This window comes from Piliocolobus tephrosceles, chromosome 12, assembly GCF_002776525.5.
Source record: "Piliocolobus tephrosceles isolate RC106 chromosome 12, ASM277652v3, whole genome shotgun sequence".
Classification (NCBI taxonomy): Eukaryota; Metazoa; Chordata; class Mammalia; order Primates; family Cercopithecidae; genus Piliocolobus; species Piliocolobus tephrosceles.
In genome coordinates, this window is record NC_045445.1 from 120,545,042 (window position 1) to 120,560,263 (window position 15,222).

The 15,222-nt window shown below is 36.3% G+C and overlaps 1 protein-coding gene across 3 annotated transcripts in view; it reads right to left on the reverse strand.

Moving 5' to 3' along the window:
* The window catches only part of DCAF8L2 (DDB1 and CUL4 associated factor 8 like 2), a 178,037-nt gene extending 168,742 nt beyond the window's left edge, over positions 1-9,295 (reverse strand). For all 3 annotated transcript variants that reach the window (XM_023202198.2, XM_023202197.2, XM_023202196.2), the window contains exon 1: positions 9,199-9,295. The gene's annotated coding sequence lies outside the window, so the exon portion shown is untranslated. The remainder of the gene's footprint in view (positions 1-9,198) is intronic.
* Between the last annotated feature and the right edge of the window lie 5,927 nt (positions 9,296-15,222).

Consider the following 15,222-nt stretch of genomic DNA (forward strand, 5'->3'; position numbering starts at 1 on the left):
AAAAAAAAAAAAAAAAAAAAAAAAAAATAATGTAACCACCACCACCATCTGGATGCAGAACAGCTCCATCACCTCCCAAAATTCTCTCATGCTATTACTTTATAGTTATATTACTAATTCAATTTTTTTCATGATGTAAAAATACCTAACAGGAGATCTACCCTCTTAACAAATTTTTAGGGACACAATACAGTATTTTTAACTCTAAGCACTAGATTGTACAGCAGATCTCTAGAATTTATTCATGTTTCATAACTTAAACCTTACACCATTTGAACAGCTCCTCATTTCTTCCTCCTCCCAACCGCTGGCAACCACCATTCTACTCTCTGCTTCTATGAATTTGACTCCTCCAGATAGATACCTCATATAAGTGGAATCACATAGTGTTTGTCTTTCTGTGTCTGTCTTATCTCGCTTAACATAATATCCTCCAGGTTCATCAATATTGTCACAAATGACAGGATTTCCTTCTTTTTAAAGGACGAATAATATTTTATTCTGTATATATACCACATTTTCTTTATCTATTCATCCATTGATGGAAATTTCTGTTGTTTCCGCATCTTGGATATTGTGAATAGTTCTGCAATAGTACATGGGAATGCAAATATCTCTTTGAGATCTTAACTTCAATTCTTTTGGATAAACACCCAGAAGTGAAATTGCTGGACTATATATATATATATATATATATATATTTTGAGAAACTTCCATATCGTTTTCCATAGCGGCTGCACCATTTTACATTCCTTCCAACAGTAGACAAGCGTTTCCTTTCTCCACATCCTTACCAACACTTATCTTTCGTTTTTCTGATAATCATCAGCAAATCAGGAACTACTAATAATTACCAAGGTAGTTATGTTGTTGTGGGACAAATCAGAGACAGAAGAGACCAAGCAGAGTTCAGGAGAGCCTTTAATTATTAAGGTGATCACTGACTCAGTTGGACTAGGGTCCAGAAAGTCTGAGCCCGGAACAAAGGGATCAATCACCTTGTAAGCAGTTTGTGGCGGGAGTTACGTGCTGCAGGAAGCCTACTTGCAGAAGCGAGAACAAAGGCAGTTAATTACTCTTTTACGTTTGTTACACCATATGTCTTACAACCTTGGGAATACATGCTTTTGTAGCAATTGCTTATCAACCTTGTGTCATTACAGCCCCGCTGGGGAGGGAAGCAAGAACTCACCATGCCTCAAGGAATGTAGAAGGATGGAACACAGATAAGCCTCTCTGGGCACAGAGGAGGGATAAGCAGCTAATGTTCTCTCTTAACCCGCCCACCCCACCCCCCAGGGCGGGGGGATTATATTACATCCTACCTTCCAGAAAAAAGAATAAATTTTTCGACCATTATACTTATAAAATTCATTAATTCCCCCTTCAGTGTAACAGTGTCAAACTGACTTTTTTATGATCGAAATTTGCTGTTTTAGAAGGAAATATTTTTTCAGCCAAAGTATATTGTTCTTTTCAGCCATTTCCACCTTCTCTAATTCCTACATCCTTGAAATTTTCCAATTCATTTACTCCTCCACAGGGAGAATATTTTATTTTTCTTTGAGTATACCTTGTACAATTTTTGCAGTCATTGATAGTATAATTAATAATTTATATGAAAATATTTATAATTTGAAGACAATATTTGAAGGTTTGTTTTTAGAATCAAGTACATACCCTTAAATCCCAGCTTTAAGAAAGAGCCACATAAACTTGCCATAATGCATGAGTAATATAAAATAATGTCAGAGAAGAGAATACTACTTTCTGACCTTCACACAAATTCTCCTTATGCACCATTGCTAGAGGGCTGAGAGCCCTTTAAACTTTCTGACCTACTTAGTGTAGCTGTAAATGTCATTCTTATTCATAGCAACATTTAATGCTTTCCTGGGTTTTGCTAAACTATTTACCACAGTGATATATTGCAGAATTGAATTCCACAGCTTGATGGTGTACTGCATAAAGAATTGTATTGTTCATCAGTCTAAAATGGAATGCAATTCATTCTCATTGAGAGTCAGCTTGTTTCCATGGTATGAGAATGGGAGGAGAAAACACCTTATGTTTTCAGTAAAACATTCATTACTTTTACAGCTGTTTTCCTTTTCATAGTTTACTTCTCTCCATTACTAAGTAAAACACACTATAATGCCTCCCAGACATAATTTTTATATTTATTTTGGCCTTTCTACCCAGCTTTAACATTTGGCCTGATTTTAATCTGTCACATTTTACATAATCTTCCTTATAAATTGACTACTGAGTGAAACAGTGAAACCGATGCTCAAAAGAAATCTACAAGCCCCGCAAGGAAAAGTCATCAGCAATATACAGTTAGGAATAAATTGGAATTGAAAATTCAGAATTTTTAAGTTCTGTTCATGTGAATGCTCCATGTTATTTTTCCCTTCCTATATCTGCTAAAAAGTTAGAAGGAATTTCTTCCACCAGTTTAAATACGTTGTAAAATGTATCTGATTTTAAACAAATATTTATATATAATCGTCATTGTAATAAGCTCTTAGATAATATTTATCTTTTACATGCGTGAAAGTCAATACAAATATTTCATGTTAACTCTAAATCCAAATGGCCTTCAGCGAGTGTTCTTTGCAAAGACATTTAGAGTTAGCACTTCTGCGCACAAAAATGTTCCAAGAGCACTTTTCTAGTAACAACAGGAAATGAATACAATTATTTTAGCTGTCAAAAAAATTGTTGGTGATAAGATTCTTTGTGCATTGATTTTAGAATCAATGATGTAAGAAAATCTCAAAATATTTTCTATATATAATGCCACTGATAACAATGTTTAAAAAGGATTGAAAAATAAGAGACGTATCAATATTGATAAATAATGTCCACAGTAATATTGATACTCACAAAATTAACTTGAATATTTAATTTTTGTACACAAATTTAGATGGTAATGACAGTTCATTACTAATGAATATAATTGTTTTTATGGGATCCTTCTCACGTATTAGTTCAGACCTTCTTATCTTAATCTTTCTTATCAGAGATGACTGCTAAATCTAGAAGGGTGCTAGGTGAACTTTTCATAGCAAATGTATTGCTTTTCACGCGTTATACAATGTAATTGGTAAAACAAATCAAATGTGTGTATATTAATAATCATATCAAGATCTCTAACCCCTCCAGACTACAATGATATAGCAATTTAACAAGAATTGCTTTGTTCTTCTACAAGCCTGTCAGATCTAGGTTTTAATTATCTTCTCACCACCTCTAGGCCTTTTCATATTCAGACGATATGTAAATTAATGTAGTCTTTCATTTTGAAAGAGTTAAGGGACAGGAATTTCTCTAGAATATTGCTCTCTTAGCTGTCTTAACGATACATCTGCCTTCCTGTAGAATATAAATCATAATGAAAATATGGAATCCTAATTCTGGAGAGTAAAATCAGTAGGAAAATAAATCCTGTTCTCAAGAAAATAAACATTATTAAACTTTAAAATCTTCAAAGTACAATGGAAGAAAAATTAGTTTATAAATTAACTTTTCTACAAATTTAAAAAAAACCCACAGTATTGTGTCTTCATTCAAATGATTTATGTGTTCAAGAACCTTTTTTTGTTTTGTTTTGTTTTGTTTTTTTGGAGATGGAGTCTCACTGTTGCCCAGGCTGGAGTGCCATGGGATGATCTCGGCTCCCTGCAACCTCTGCTTCCTGGGTTCAATGATCCTCCTGCCTCAGCCTCCCAAGTAGCTGGGACTACAGGCACGCACCACCACGCCCAGCTTATTTTTATTTTTATTTTTTTTTAATAGAGATAATGTTTCACCATGTTGGCTAGGCTGGTCTCGAACTCCTTACCTCAGGTGACCCACTTACCTCAGCCTCCCAACATGCTGGGATTACAGGCATGAGCCACCACGCTCAGCCTCAAGAAACATTTTTAAAGCAGTGTGCTAAACTTGAGGCTACAACCCTGAACTAAAAAGACAAAGCCCCTGTTTTTGTCTGATTACATCTTACATGCTAAGAGAGGGAAGTATAATAAATTATGAAACACATGAATATATATATATATATATAAAATAAAGAAAATGAAATGGAGTTATGACAGGAAATGAATGAGGAGCAAATCTAAGGAAATCAGAAAGGGCTGCTCTTACATGAAAGTTGAGCAGAAATCTGCAGCAATGCAGTGAAACATAGATATCTCTGGGGAAAACATCAGAGATGGTCAGGGCTAATTCCAAAATTTAGAGTCTGACTAAAATGATGGAATTACCATTAACTGAGATGAGAATGACTAGAGAAGAGGATTGGCAAACATCGAGTTTGGATTTGGGCATGCTCCTTTTTTTAAAGTGTCTATTAGACTTTCAAGGGGAAATATAAAACAGAAAGAATCTAGAGTTCTGATGAGAGACCTTTATTGCACTGTAACTTTGCCAGTCATCAACATGTAGATGGTATTTGAAGCCAGGAAGCTTGATGTGATCAATGAGGGACTGAGTAAATATGGAGAAAAGAGGCCTGAAGACTGAGTCCTGGAGCTTTCTGATTGTTGGAATCAAGAATAGGAGGAGAATAGAGAAACAGAGCCTGAGAAAGAGCATTCATGTGATCAGAGGAAAACCAAGAGAAAGCGTTGTCCTGGAAGCCAAGTGAAGAAAAATTTTAAACTAAGAGAGTGTGAAAAATTGCATTATATGCTGTTAACTGTCAAATAAATACATAGTAAACTATATGTATTTTAAGTACATATAAATAAGTAAATTATAGTAATATTGCATGGTGCATCATTTTAGTCATAATTGTAAGTATAGGTTGCTTTGTATTTTACTTTGAAACTGACCTAAATATTGAAATATAAAATGCTTGCTCTGTTATTGATGTTACCATATTACAACTTTGGAGAATGTGACCAAATGAAGCTACAATTAAATTATAGGTTTCATAAGCAAGACAAAGTAAATATGATTAGACATTTTCCAGCAAATATTAACAGTAACTGGTACTTAGATTATCCTCATTTTCTTTTAAGGAAAATTTTGAATATCTCAAAGAGTTAACGTATACATTTGATAATTTTCTACCAAAAACAAATTTTATTTGATTTAGAAAGGTATTTACTGATAGAATTCACTAAGAATATGCTGAATTGTTAGCCATTTTAATCTAATTAGGTGTGAGAGTCTATGTGTGTGTGTGTGTGTATATATATATATATTCTCAGTATTCTTTCAAGATTCTGAGTAAAGAACATATTAAAATTTAAAAATAAGCTACAAAATGACTGATGCCATTTGTCATGTCTTATCTATATGAATTTTATTTTCTTAAAATCATTTACCCAAAATAAAACTCAGAAAAATGCTGAATTATGGAGCTAGAATGATAAACTGACTGCAATTGTTATCCTTTATGCCAATTTTGTAAGTTATGTTTATCAGAATAACCCTATATTTTACTGCCTGACTTTGTAAAAAAAGTTATAGATGTGTACTTATACGTTAATACTAAAAATATATTCGTTTTAAACATGGTGGATATAAATGAGGTTTCATTACAATAACATGTTTGAAACTACTTTCTTTTCTTTCTACTTCTCTTCTGCCCTTTGACAAATCTATGTACTTATATTTTGACATTTCAAGTGCCTTTATTATAAAAACTTTTTAAGTTATTTCTTATGGGCAGTAATGTCTGCATCTAGCTTAGCACCCAACAAACAATAGGCTTTCAAGCTTTTTTAATGAATAAATGGTAGCACCATTTTACACATTTTGTTACCTTTAGCAATTAGTAAGTATTAAACTATTAACATGAGTGACGGTGCCCAGGATTGTCTTCTAGCATCTGAGGTCCCTTGCCTCAGAACTCTGCATCCCCATTCTGCACAGCACCTTGGCCCTGAGGCAGCCTGCCTGTACCTCGCATTGCCCAGAGTCCCTGGAGCAAGCATCTGTTTTCTGTAGTCCTTCTCTACATAGGGCTGGACAAGAAATAGGTCTATGAAGTCCTTGGGATTCCCTGATTCTGGAATCCAGCAATGAGGACCCTACTCCATGCAAAAGGCAAGGGTGAGGCTGTCTCACCAAGACAGCCACCCTAACAGCCCCTGGTCTTCCATCAAAACCAGCATCCTCCACAACAGCCAAAAGGTGGAAGCAACCCAGGTGTCTGAATAGATAAACAAAATGTGATCCAATAAACACAGGGAATATTATTCTGCCTTGAAAAAGGAAGGACATTCTGACACATGCTATGACATGCATGAAGCTTGAGGACATTATGCTAAGTGAAGTCAGTCAGTCACAAAGGGACAGACACTGTATGAGTCCACTTACAGGAAGTACCTAGAGTAGTCAAATTCATAAAGTCAGAGAGAAGAATGGTGGTTGCCAAGGGTGGGAGGAAGGGCAATGGGAGTTGTGCGATGGGTACAGATGATGAAAGATGAAAAGAGTTCTGGAGGTAGATGGTGGTGATGGCTGCACAACACTGTGATCGTAGTTAATGCACTGAACTGTGCACTTAAAAATGGTTGAGATGGCTGGGCACGGTGGCTCATGCCTGTCATTCCAGCACTCTGGGAGGCCGAGGTGGGCGGATCACCTGAGGTCAGGAGTTTGAGACTAGCCTGGCCAATATGGTGAAACCCTGTCTCTACTAAAAATACAAAAATCAGTCGGGTGTGGGGGCGGGCACCTGTAATCCCAGCTACTTGGGAGGCTGAGGTAGGAAAATCGTTTGAACCTGGGAAGTGGAGGTTGCAGTGAGCCAAGACCATGCCACTGCGCCCCAGCCTGGGCAACAGAGTGAAACTCTGTCTCAAAAAAAAAAAAAAGTTGAGATGGTTCATTTCATGTTATGTGTGTTTTACCACAATTTAAAAACGATGCCCTCTGGCCAGGCGTGGTGGCTCACGCCTGTAATTCCAGCACTTTGGGAGGCTGTGGTGGGTAGATCACGAGGTCAGGAGATCGAGACCATCCTGGCCACCATGGTGAAACCCCGTCTCTACTAAAAATACAAAAATTAGCCAGGCGTGGTGGTGGGCACCTGTAATCCCAGCTACTTGGGAGGCTGGGGCAGGAGAATCGCTTGAACCCGGGAGGCGGAGGTTGCGGTGAGCCAAGATCATGCCATTGCATTCCAGCCTGGGCAACAAGAGCAAAACTCCATCTCAAAAATAAATAAATAAATAACCAAACCAAAAACAAAAACAAAACAAAAAACAACAACAATGCTCTCCTGCACACCTACCTCCTGGGGAGAATGGCAGGGCCAGCACCCTTGGCGGGAACGTGCCCCAGCTCCATGCCTCTGAATGTGGTGCGGCAGCACATGCAGTTCCCCAGTGGGAAGTGAGAGGAGGCTGTGTGAGGATGCCAGATGGCAGAGCTGAGGCCCAGGTACTGTGACGAGGCAGGAGGAGGGGGCCCCACAGCTCATCCTGCCCCACGCACCTCACTCAGCCATGGACAGGGCCAGGCAGCAGCAGGCGCTACTCCTCCTCCCCATCTGCCTTGCCCTCGCCTTCTCCCTCACCGCGGTGGTCAGCAGCCACTGGTGTGAGGGGACCCAGCGGGTAGTGAAGCCGCTCTGCCAGGACCAGCCAGGAGGGCAGCACTGCATTCACTTCAAACGAGACAACAGCAGCGATGGCAGGATGGACAACGCCAGCCAGGCTGTGCTGTACATCTGGGAGCATTTTTCTGTAGTTAATATTAGTGTGTCTGCATAGTGAAAGTTAGGATTTAAGCTATGTTGATTGAAATTTTCTTCCCACTTAAACTATTGTCTTCTTGAAGACAGGGAACATGTTAACATTTTAGTCAGACATAGTTAAAAAGACTAATCTAAACAAGAACAAGACACTTTTCAACTTCACTACAGTATGATACAGTTTCTTAACTTCTCTGAGCCTTCGTTTATTATTTTTTTACCTGTATGCAGAGAAATATAATGTATGCTCTGCTTTCCAGATACAGATATTGTAATGATAAAATAAAATAATACATATAAAAGAACTTTGCTACCTCTAAGATATCATGAAAGAAAGATGTTTGTTTATTACTATGCTTTCAATAGCAGTTTCTAACAAGATAAAAAGGAGAGTGGGGAGAGAGAAGGGAAGAGGGAGAGAGAGGTAGAGGGAAATGGGAGAAGCAACAACTTACTGCCTTATTTTTACAAATGTAGAAAGCATCATAATTCTGTAAACCACTGTTCTAAGCCAGTCTCCTCAATGGGGTAAAAGAGGATGATCAGGGAATTGAAAATGTGGGAGGTTTTGGTTATCATAGTATCTGGAAAGCGTTATTGCATTTATGGGGTTGGGTAGCTGCTATGCTAAACTTTCTGTAGCCTGCTGGATACTAACACACACAAAAATTATCTTACCCAAATGTTATTGGCAAATAACCAAACCTAGCAAACATTTTTTGAAAAACTTTTCTTTTCCTATTTGAATTAAATAAGTTGAATCACACACCAGTACACGTATTTTTACATTCAGGATGAAAAAAAAAAACCAGCATTTATGATATACCAAATATAGTCCTACTGGTATGCTTATATGATAAAGTATTTTATAAAATGTAACATAACCTATACAATTTTATATGTGTGTGTGTGTGTATGTGTGTGAGTGTATAACGTAAAGGCTTTTATAAACATTTAACATAAAGGTATTATGGTGCTGGCGAAGTGTGGTGTCTCATATCTGTAATCCCAGCTCTTTGGGAGGCTGAGGTGGGAGGATAGCTTGAGGCCAGGAGTTGGAAACTAGCCTGGGCAACAGAGTAAGACCCCGTTTCAATTTTAAAAATATGAATTTATTATGGTGCTATGTAGGTCTAACATTATAAGATGAACTATCTCTATTCCATCTTAATCTTTGAGATAGTGTAGGAATATTTTCATATCAATGTATTAGCAAGTTCTGGTGAGAATATACTTTACTAGAAGTGCAGCATTTAAAGTGCTTAAAAAGTGAAAAACAAGTAAGATTTCTCATATTATGCCCCAGACAACTGTAAAATTTTCTGTAAGATTAAGAAACACAACTATTTCCGCTCAGTATTATTTAAGGTAACTTTCAGTCACAGAAGGATGAATCCAGTTGTCTTCACACTAGAAAGATCTCGCAATCAAAAATCAACCCCACTCCCAAAATCATTGTCGAAATCAAAATATTGATTACGTACCATAGAATCGAGTCATTCGCCTTCCTTTGCATTCGAACAGTGCAAGATGTCTTCTAAATAACCTTGTAGGGAGGATGTTCAGCTTTTGCGACTCTACAGAACAAAACTATCTCTCATCCTTCTTACTGCCGTTTATGTGAGTCTTTCCCACGCTGTAAGAAAGTAAAGTATCCAAATGCACCATTTTATCAAGCGCTCCATGGTCCAGAGGCAGGATATTTTGAAAGTTTGTGGCTAAAGTTGTGGCTCTCTCGTTCCATCCTAATCTAATTTTGATAATAGGACCTTACAGTTTCTAGTATTTGTAGAAAAAAAACCTAAATTAATTCATTTTCTTCTTGGATTCCAGTAATTGTTTAGGATTTCTCTTCTACCAGTTGCTTTTGAGAAATATATTGATTTCTGGATGTCTTTAACTGATCATTGCTTTCAAGAAAAGCACTACTCATGTCCATGCAGTTCACATCTATTTTTACAGTGATTCAGTCTGGAAACTGAAGAGGCAGAATATAAATATTAAAGAAATATTAGTAATGGTAGATATGGTAATATTATCAGTTCAGGAGCAACTTTGCTTAGTTTATCCCTTATGTGCTCTACAGGTTCAATTTAATTGAAAGGAGGAAATGAGTAAGAATCAAAGTTTTGAATTCACACACATGGTTTATTCTTTTAATATATGCCATTTTGATTAAAATACTTTCATTTCTCTCAAATCCAACTTTACTTAGAGCCAAGTTTAATTTTTTGGAAAACTTGCAAAATCAATCTTCTTCCTTCTATTCCTTTTTTATGTGCAAATCATGGGAAGATAAAATTCAAATAAAATGTTTCTAGACATAGTGACTTGATAATTTCTTCTTTCTGTTTGGTAAATTGATCTTTCATGTTTCCCCACAGGATATAAAATTTCCAGAAAAATATATAAGGTTACTATAACTACAAAGCTATGAAGCTGATTAAATTGGTATGTGGCAAATAAATTGAATTAATTCAAAATAATATTCATTTCACCATATCTAAGGCTGGGCCTACAATGGTAAGTGCTTGCTACATTTATTCTCCAAATTGTTTCTTGCAATGCATTTTCCTTATTTACTCCTTTCCTTCCCATATCCACAAAACATAGTTTCTCTGTGGATAGCACATTCATGGCCCGATAAACAGCTTTTTAATATGATGTATAACCTCTCTGTAAACATTTTCTTAAGCCCATGACCACTCTATAATATAAGTTCTCCAGCTGATAAAAGGCATAGTTAAGGAACCAACCATAATCTTTGGTCTGAGAATTGCATTCTCTATCATGGATCTGCCACTAAACGAGTGACACTAAGAACTTGTCCTGATTGAGGTAATTTCTCTAATTTCCAAAATGTGGGTGATTAGCCACTGTCTTTCCAATGATTACAAGTAATCTGGGTATATACTTTTAAAAATAAGAATGGTCTAGGAATCTCGATTTTGATATTCAAAACACAGACAAAATGTGTGATGTGTTTTATATTATGTCATTTCTGTAAGTTATTTCAACAAACTCATTCTTGGTGTGTGTAAATGGGAGTAACAGGTTATATTGTCTTTGAAGCTGGCTGGTGGGGAGGGATGAATTCAATGAACTCCTTTTCCCCGTCTCCACTTACTTCCATAAATCATAGTTTACATGCATTGGTGTGTAAGTTGCTCTTTCAGGTAGTTTAAAATAGTACTTCTCATAATGCCTTTTTCTACTGGTCTCACACCAGTCAGAATGGCTACTGTCAAAAAGTAAAAAAACAACATATGCTGGTGAGGCTGCAGATAAAAGGGAAGGTTTATACATTGTTGATAGGAATGTAAATTAGTTCAGCCACTGTGGAAAACAGTTTGGAGATTCCTCAAAGAGCTTAAAACAGAACTGCCTTTCAACCAAGCAATCTCATTCCTGGGTATATACGCAAAAGAAAATAAATTGTTCTACCTGCATCCTATGTTCATTGCATCACTATTCACAGTAACAAAGACATGGAATGAACCTAGATGTCCATCAACAATAGATTTAACAAAGTGGTACATATACACCATGAAATACTATGCAGCCATAAAAAAGATAGAAATCATGTCCTTTTCAGCAACATGAATGCAGTTGGAGGCCATTATCCTAAGTGAATTGATGCAGGAACAGAAAACCAAATGCCATACCTTCTCACTTATAAGTGGGAGCTAAACATTGAGTACTAGCGGACATAAAGATGGCGAAAATAGATACTGGGGACTACTAGAGGGTGGGGAGGGAGGGAGCAAGGGTTGAAAAACGAATTATTGAGGACTATGTTCGCTACCTGGGTGACAGGATCATTTGTATTTCAAACCTCAGCATCATGCAATATACCCATGTAACAAACCTGCACATATACCCCCTGAATCTAAAATAAACTTTGAAATTCTATATATATATATATATATATTTTTTTTTTTTTTTTTTTTTTTTTTTTTTAATGTAAGCACTGAAGTCACTTCAGTAATAGAAGACTTTGGGTTTTCCAAATTCCCCCAGAACACATAATGCTCTGCTGACTAGTTATATGATTGAGGGCCCTAGGGACATGCTGGATGAATGGGGAGAGGGGTAGACCCCATATTTTCAAGATTTATCCGCTGCCCTTAGTACCACATTGTGTGGTTAGGAATTTCAAACTACTTCTTATTTTAATCTGTGATTTTGACCACAATGAAAAAGCAGTACATATACTGAAATCCCTTAGGGGACGTCAGTTTGTCAACCCACTAACTAGCCCCTTGTTATATATTCCTTCTCATATTACTTCAATTTTGGACTCCAAGTAAGTTTTCCAACAATATTGTGCATCCTAATAAAATAAAAATACTCTAAGTTATTTGCATGTTCCTTTATGTCTACATTTTAACTATAACATTTCAATGTATATTCCATAATGTATAAATGAACTGAACTGAATATATAAAAGAGAAAAATACCAAAAGATACAAAATATTTAAGGTGAAGAGTGTATTGAAAACCACCCCAGGGGCTTCCTAATTCTTTCTTAAAAAGCCAAGCCAAATATTCTCTTTTATGATTTTATCTTTTTTGTTGCTACATTACAACCCATAGTATCTTGCATTTCACCTCTTATATTCTTTCTAAAATAAAATCAATAAACACAGTAAAAAGGAACTTCTTGTATGGTTCTTTTATTGACACTTTTCTAAGGATTTTGCAAGTATATACTACATACTTCTTTAAATGTAACTGTGTATTTTAATATAAGGAAAGCATGTGAATAGGTTATTAAAAATCTTTCATAGATATTTAAATAACATAATTTTCAAATTTTTTTTTTCTGGTGGTAAGGCATTTTAAAAAGCTTAATTCAGGGTTTTATGGTGTGGTGATAGTGATAAGTACATGTTTTTATGTGATTTAATTATGCTTTGGGAAAGATAAAGTTGAAAATAAAAAAAATCTTGAAACACAGGCCATTAAGAACATGGAAATCAAATGATATTTCCAAAAGTTCAAGAAATATTTAATGGCAAGTTTGAATGTCATGTCCAGGAAAGAGCAATTAAACCAGGACAGGCCATCGTCATGTTAAGGTTAAATTGTCTAAAAACAAACTCCCCAGGATCTGCAGAAATGCATTCTATTCCTGGTTGCTAAAACCAGGAATTTAAACCATCTAAAACTTGATTTTTTTTTAAGCCTCTTTTTTAGCACCAAGAGCAAAGGTAAAAAGTGAGAATAAAACCACAAATAATACTAATACACTCCTCGCCTTCAAAGCTCTGACAGTATAAACAGAAATACAATTTAACAAGGAATTTCAGTAAAGCACGTTAATTATGAAAGGACACCACAGGATAATAAAGTGAGCCAGGATATGAGAATGGGTGGCATGTCAGAAAAGCTATCCTGGAGGAATTGCTGTCCAGTAGATAACAGAGGAGTGAATAAACCACACCATTATGTTGGTGCAAAAGTAATTGCAGTTTTTGCATTAAAAGTAATGGCAAAAGCCACAACCACATTTGCATCAACCTAATACTACGAACAATCTTATTACTACCTTTTGGTGACTAGGCATAAATATTGATCTTGGGTTTTTATAAAACTGAACATATATATATATATACCTATGACCCAGTTGCAGCATACATATGTTCAACTTTAGATCTAAACACATTTGTCCCAAATTACACTCTTTCCAGCAATATATAACAGTGTCATTTGTTCTACAACCTTGTCACTACTCGGAGTGTGAGGGGTGTGTGAAATAAGATAAAAGGAGGGTGGTTGCTATTAGCAGTGGAGTTTGGAGCCGGATAAAGTGTTCCAGGCTGAGGGACAGCACATGCAAAGGCCTGTGGAGAAGGGAAAATGAGGTTTATTTGAGCAACCAAAGATACCCTGATGGTGTGTGTTAGTGAATGAGCACTGATAGAAAATAAGATTAAATAATAAGCAAGCATGAGATCAAAAGAGGCCTTTCAGGTCATATGAAGAGATATAAAATGTATCTTAAAGGTAACAGGAAGCCAATAAAGGGTTTTCTTACTGAGAATTCACTAAAGGGGTGAAGATGGGAAGTGGGAAGGTAAGAACCACAAGGACCATCTAAATTGAAACAGTGATAAATACAGGTGAGAGTGATAATGAGATCCTGCACCAGAGTACTGGTAATTGGGGATTTGGCAGCTACATAACAGGCAAAATAAATAGAATCTACTAGATTTGGCAGAGAAGGAGCTTGAGTATTGTTTCTGTTGAGTTTCATGTGCTTCTGTGATACTTAAACAGAAATATCCCTTCTATAGAGGTAAAACATGACAGGGCTTGAGGCCCAGGAAAGAGTTCTGCACTTGTGATTTTGACTTGTGAGGCATCAAAATTTAGATGGTGGTGGAAACCATGGGAGTTAATGTAGATGCTGATGGAGTATGAGTGAGAAGAAAAGGGAATCTAGGCAATCTGGGAAGCACCAGTAAGACAGAATCAGTAGAGAATAAGAATGGAGAACCCATAGAAGATACGGATGTACATGCAGTGGTGTAGCAGACACTTAAGAGGTGAGCTGTCTTGGATTCCAAGGAACAAAATTGATTTCACAAGGGTGATATGATGGACAATATTAAGACTGAGACTACAAGTAAGATTAGGACTAAAATAAAGCTATAAAGCTCCGTGAAATTAAGATTATCGGGGGCTATTACGAGAGCAGTTTCATAGAAGAGGAAATAATAAGAGCTAGATTTGGCATGAAGGACACACGAGGAAGAGGAGACAATAAAAGTAAACCAGGGTTTGCAAAATGCTCGTCTATGTATTTTTTAGCTCACCTCAAATAATTGAAAAAAAAAATAAAAACAATATTGTTTTTCATGAAGTTTATCAGGGTTCTCAACTTCAACACTATCACTATTTTACACTGGATAATTATGTACTGTAGGAGGCTGTCTTGTGCATTGTAATAAGTTTATCACTATCCTTGACCTCTATCCATTAGATATTAGTAGCACGTTCTGCTCCGTGTGACAAACAAAAACGTCTCCACATATTGCCAAATGCTCCTTGAGGGGCAAAATCATTCCTCATTAAGAACCACTGAGCTAAAGTGATTCCATTTATGGAATGAAACCATTTTTATGTGAATTCTTTTTATGAAATGACAATAACATATTGGACATGTGTGGGTCTGTGCATATGTGAGTGCCTGTGTATTTAACTTTCTTACATAGAATACTTTTTCAAATGAAATTGGTGTCTGAGTTTTCTTTTTGAACGTTAACTGTTTATACAAAACTCAAAATTCTAAAGATTACTAGTGCAGTGCAAACAATGTATTTCAAAACTTTAGTAATAAGAGTCATTTTGAGTAGGAAATGGAGAGACATATGAGATAGTGGGATTTTTTTTAATATGGGATTATTGAGCATATTCAGATGCTATTTGGAGGAATCAAACTATATGTAGAGATTGAAGTTATTGAATGTGAGAGGCACATCAAAGAGAGCAGAATATCCCTG